General features: G+C 40.8%; 1 pseudogene; it reads left to right on the forward strand.

Moving 5' to 3' along the window:
- The first annotated feature begins 2,335 nt into the window (after positions 1–2,335).
- Positions 2,336–6,048, forward strand: part of LOC127160070 (zinc finger protein 850-like) — a 41,688-nt pseudogene continuing 37,975 nt past the window's right edge.

Here is a 6,048-nt window from a genome sequence, read left to right on the forward strand (position 1 = left end):
ATGAGCTGTCATTTTTGGCAGGAGACGGGTGGCTTGCACGCGGGGATCGGGTGGTGGAACGGGCTTGGCAGCCTGGGCGCGGATGGCCGCGAGTTCTTTTTCGGCTCTGCCCTGCCGAGTGGCCAGATGATCTACGATTTGCTGCTGGCGGATGCTTACTTCTGTAAGGCGCTGAAGCAGGTCCTCCATCTTCGGGGAGAGAGCGTGCCGATCTCCGCTGCAACAGGAAGACAGAAAAAAAAACGCTTTAGTGGGGTGTTGTCACACACTTGTCGGTGATTCCTCACAAATCCGCCTGCATTCTCCACCAGTGTCACGGGTGAAATATCACACAACAAGGTGGATCGAGTGAACAACCCCGGAGGGTGGATTTTATTGACAATACTTCAAATAAAAGATGCAGAGAAAAGCCGGCGTTGGCGTGGCTGGTGCTGGCGTGGCTGGTGCTCTGTGCTGCTCTTGTGTACGTGAAAGTGGGTGTCCAGGCGTGCTCCTCTGTGGGGCTGTCGGTCACTCGCTGCTTTCTGTGAGAGAGAAACAAGGTTAGCATCCAGCAGGTAAGTGTGAGACATCAGTCTGTCTGGTGGAGCGGCTTGACTGCTTATAAAGCCAGGCGTTGATTAGAAAGCAGCCGTGACCGATCAGCCGTGACGGCGGTGTGCAGGTGTGGCTTGTTTGTTACCAGGGCGTAAAGCTTGTTTGTTACCAGGCGTAAAGCTTCTCTCCGGTGTGGATGTTCATGTGTCCTCTAAAGGTTGATGACTGTGTAAAACTCTTCCCACATTAGTCACAAGTGTATGGCTTCTCTCCAGTATGAATTCTCATGTGAACATCAAGACCATATTTGGTTGTCAAACTCTTTCCACACTGAGTGCAGGTAAAAGATTTACCTGATGAGTCCGGAGACACTCGACACAATATGTATCCATAAAGTATATCTTTTATTTGAGTTTTCACTTCCTTTGCTTCGCTTTTAAATAGTTTGTAAATATGCCATGCACATGTTACTTTCACTTTCAAATTAGCGCAATTTGGCATCAATCAATTGTTAGTTTTTAGTTTAACTTTTTTTCACTGTCCTTCACTTTTAAGTAGATTATAAATGTGCTGTGCACATTTTACTTTCACTTTCAAATTAGCGGCAATATATTTTCTGAAATAGATTTTCATTTTTATAAATGCTATTTAAACTTTATGCAGCCTAAGCTATTTTATATTTGGCACATAGTATGGTGCACACTATTTTTATTCATTTTGTTAATAAAAGTTCTATGATTAATTTATAAGTGAATTTACGTAGTATTTTAGGCAAAGTGCACAGGTTGTTAGGATTGTGCTGCCTAAAGTGTGTGGTGCGTGGTTTATGAGTGGTAGTAATAGTAGGAATATGGAAACACAGAGTTGGTCACACAAACTGAAACAGATGTGAAACAAGGTGGAGAAAAGAGGACGAATCAGAAGTGACACTTATGTCCCTTGTCTTTACTGTTTATCGGGACAAAGGGCCATGTAAGCGTATGGCTGTCACGAGCCCACACCGTAACGTCAGTCTGTCTGACACCAGAGGTCGCTGTGACATTTTACATCTCACTGACTGTTACACTACACCCCGGACTACGTTCCCCATCAGCCATTGTGGCCTTCACCTACTTCCAAACAGAGACACTATTTAAACCCCAGTCTTCCTGTCACGCAGGGCCGAGTAAGTAAGTCGTGTTGTCTAGTTTAGTCTAGTCCCTTTGTCATCCGAGTCTTGTACCCACGCTTTGTTATATATCGTCTTGTCTGTCTCCCTGCCTGCCAATCGGAACTCTCGCCTGTCTGGATTATTCTATTGTCTCACCCTTCGGATAACGTTTGCCGTGGATCGACCCTCACCTGTGTTACGGATTACTCTTTGTCTTGCTGTCTGTATACCCGTTTGCCATTGTCTGACCCTGCCTGCCTTGACCATGTCTTTGTCGATGTTGATTAAAAGTTTGCAAATGGTTCCGCCCGTCTCACGCCTCATCTCTGCACACTCCGTAACAACGGCACTGACACCGATTTATGACGTTTTAAAAATAATCATTTAAAGATCAATGTATCTCATTCATGGAGAGTTTCAGGGACAAATAGTTTATAAAATTACATCAAATTTGTGTATAACAGTTGTCTATTTTACACTGTAACATCAGGGTTCATCAGGGTTACCAAGAGTTACTGAAAAAAAACTGATCCATTTTTACTTTTATTTCAGAGTTGATGGAGGAAAAGAAGGACAGTCAAGAACTGAGTGAATATGAGGAGAAAAATCATGTCAAAAGTAGAGAAAAACGTTTGAGCAGCACTCAAACCAAACAGAAAGATCTAAAGAAAAGAAGAGCCATGAAATCTTTTACCTGCACTCAGTGTGGAAAGAGTTTGACAACCAAATATGGTCTTGATGTTCACATGAGAATTCATACTGGAGAGAAACCGTACACATGTGATCATTGTGGAAACAGTTTTCCACAGTCAATAAACCTTAAAGACCACATGAACATCCACACTGGAGAAAAAAAAATACAAGTGTTCACACTGTGACAAGAGATTCAGTCTGTCAGGACATCTGAATAGACATGAGAAGATCCATACTGGAGAGAAACCGTACACGTGTGATCAGTGTGGGAAGAGTTTTGCACTAAAAGGACACCTTAAAGAGCATATCAGAGTTCATACTGGAGAGAAGCCATACACTTGTGACTAATGTGGGAAGAGTTTTACACAGTCATCAACCTTTAGAGGACACATGAACATCCACACCGGAGAGAAGCTTTACGCCTGTGATCAATGCAGCAAAACATTTTTGTGGGCTTCAGACCTGAAGAGACACCTGAAAGTTCATACAAAAGAGAAGCCACATTCATGTTATTTGTGTGGAAAAAGTTTTTTTTAATGTCTTCGACATTTAAAAGTACATCTGAAAATACATGATGTTTTATTAACAAGGTTCGGGATGAGCGCGTCAGATACCTAGCCTAATTAACACAACAGGAGTCCACTCAAGTCAATCAACGCTATGCATTCAAATACAGCTGACTTACCTCTATCCTTTTGACGGTTTATCAGCATCCCTCCACCACCCCATCTCCTCACTCCGAGTTCTCACTACACCTAAGGGGGGTTCTCTGGGTTCGGGCCAATCCCGAGCTCGGAGCCCTTCCCCGGACAGCACGCCAAACATGCATTACTATACTCCGGCTAATTATATGTAAGCGTGAACTCGTGAAACACTGGTATGAGAGAGTACATGTGCTTTGAGTGTGAAAAGACTTTTTTTTTAGCAAGCAGTTTAAAAGTGCATGAGATGATTCACACTGGAGAAGAACCGTACAAGTGTTCACACTGCGACAAGAGATTCTGTCATTCAGGACACCTGAATACACATAAGAGGATCCACACTGGAGAGAAACCGTACACATGTGATCAATGCGGGAAAGGTTTCACACAAAAAGGCAGGGGTGTGGACTCGAGTCACATGACTCGAGACTGGACTCGGACTCGAGTTCCAAATTTGATGACTTGCGACTCGACTCGACATAATTAAAGAAGACTTGAGACTCGACTTAGACTTTGACAGCAATGACTCGAGACTTGACTTGGACTTGAGCCCTGTGACTCGGAAAGACTTTATGATTAGAGTCGTTTTCACTGTAGACGGATCCCTGCAACAAGCACTTGACCGATTGGGCTTTACTATCTCCGCTGCTGACAGTGCTGTCCTGTCTGTTTGATCGCCGCCCAGCAGACACACAGAACGCGGGCATGAGAAACGAGAGGCGTGGTCGTGATCACTGGTGTTCGCCTCATCATCTCCGTGACTGCTGCTGTTAAATGTTAAACACATTCCTCACTTCTTTTGTTTGTCTGACATCCACATCCCGGGCATGATGTCCCACCACAACCCTTGCACTCTGAAAGCGCTATGTGCTTCAATTTTCATTTTATTTATAATAAACACCTCGCTAAAACGGGTTTTTGTCAGACCTCTCTCTCAGTCATATATTTAAATTGCATGTGCATTTTATTTTATTTAGCCTAAACCTTGTAAATGTTACAAGAGAGGATGCAGAGAATGGCCATGACCGGTTCGAACTATCGGAAAAGATTGATGGTCAAGATCCTTGGACAGACTTTATCAGTAGCCGAGACAGTACTGTATTGTACTGTCTTTCTCACTGTGTTTTCCACTCTCCGTCTCACATTTAATAACAGATTTTTTTTTTCCACGACAGTGGTTATTAATTATTTGCATAGTTATCAGCAAAGCTCTCTTGATGTGGGTCATTAAATCGCCTACACAGTGTTCATTGTTCCCTACTCCCTGAGCAGGGGAAATCCGTTTAATTTTTCCTCACTTCAGATTCATGGATTTGCACTTACTATGACTTAATTACATTGCAGATATGCTCACTGAATATAAACCTAACAGACCACTCAGATCATTAGGATCGAGTCAGTTAGAAATACCAAGGGTTCACACAAAACAAGGGGAATCAGCTTTTAGCTATTATGCTGCCCGCAGTTGGAATCAGCTTCCAGAAGAGATCAAATGTGCTAAAACATTAGCTACATTTAAATCTAGACTCAAAACTCATCTGTTTAGCTGTGCATTTACTGAATGAGCACCGTGCTTCATCCGAACTGATAGCACTATGTATAATCATTTTCTGTTTTTAACTGTCTTAAATTTATTTTAAATCAATTTTTAAATTATTTTTAAATCATTAAATCAATCACATTTTACATTCTTTGTTTTATTGTGATCATTGTTTTTATGATTGTTCTACTTCCTTTTTTGTGATTATTGTTTTTATTATTGTTTTAATATAATATTGTTTTTTATGATTATTCTACTTCCTTTTATGTAAGCACTTTGAATTACATTGTATGAAATGTGCTATATAAATAAACTTGCCTTGCCTTGCCTAGAGAAGCGTGAAGTGTGACATCATCTCTGTAAATAAATATAACATATACACTCATTTTTGTTTCGCACTAGAATCATGGCGGAATCCTGTGATGTCCACTTCGCAGGGCACTCACTGTCAAATAGAACAAACGCTGTGGGGGAGAGGTGGGAGAAGGGGCTGGAGTTGGGAAACGCTGCCTTAGAGGTCTGTCTTAAATCACTGTCGGGAGAAACCATGAATAGAGAGTCATCAAATCTTTTGGACAAAGCCCCAGCGAGTTTTCTGAGGAGAGGTGAGCAGTTAACGTCTGCAAGCATGCATGTGAGGAAAACGTGGCTAGTTTATTAAGACCTGGGTGGTTTTGTGTGTTTGTATGTTTGTGTGATTGTTTCATTATTTGATGTTTTCGCTGTTGTTGAATTAGTCATGATCTGTGATGGTATTGACGCGAACCAATAGAAGCTGCTCTGATTTTATTTCTAACTCTATTTCTCTTTTTAGATTTTTAGGCTGTTTGGTAGATCACATTTGTTATAGTCGGTTCTATAGCGTGCCAACGTTAGTTTTAGGTTCAATATGCACTGGATTATCAATTATTTAATTGAGTGCAACTTGTAGAAAGAGAGGTAGGCTAACTGAGGTAAGGTATTTGAGTATGCACTTGGTGTATATTTATAGACTCCCATGATATTTGTTTAGCACTAACATGCTAGCAAAATTGTGAGGGTTAGATTAGAAAACAACAAGCAAATTATTAGTCAGATAATTCATTGAAAATCAACATTACAGCATGTAAATATGTAAATTATGAAAAATGAAAACACCTAGCAATGATAAGATGTAGAATTAATAATAATAATAATAATAATAATAATAATAATAATAAAATCTAAATCCAAAGTATTAAACAGGTTTAGCATGAAAAACAATATCCTTGGGTTATGTGTCTAAATAACTGGGACTTAAGACATAACCGCCTGTGTTTACAAGGATATTTTGAATATGATATTTGTGTGTGCTTTTGTCCTTTGTTATTCAAAAAGACACACTCACATAGCAATTGTTTTCTGCCCCAGATCCAGTCCACACTTTTCCTTTGGCCCACATACAACAC

Source organism: Labeo rohita, unplaced genomic scaffold, assembly GCF_022985175.1.
Source record: "Labeo rohita strain BAU-BD-2019 unplaced genomic scaffold, IGBB_LRoh.1.0 scaffold_286, whole genome shotgun sequence".
NCBI lineage: Eukaryota > Metazoa > Chordata > Actinopteri > Cypriniformes > Cyprinidae > Labeo > Labeo rohita.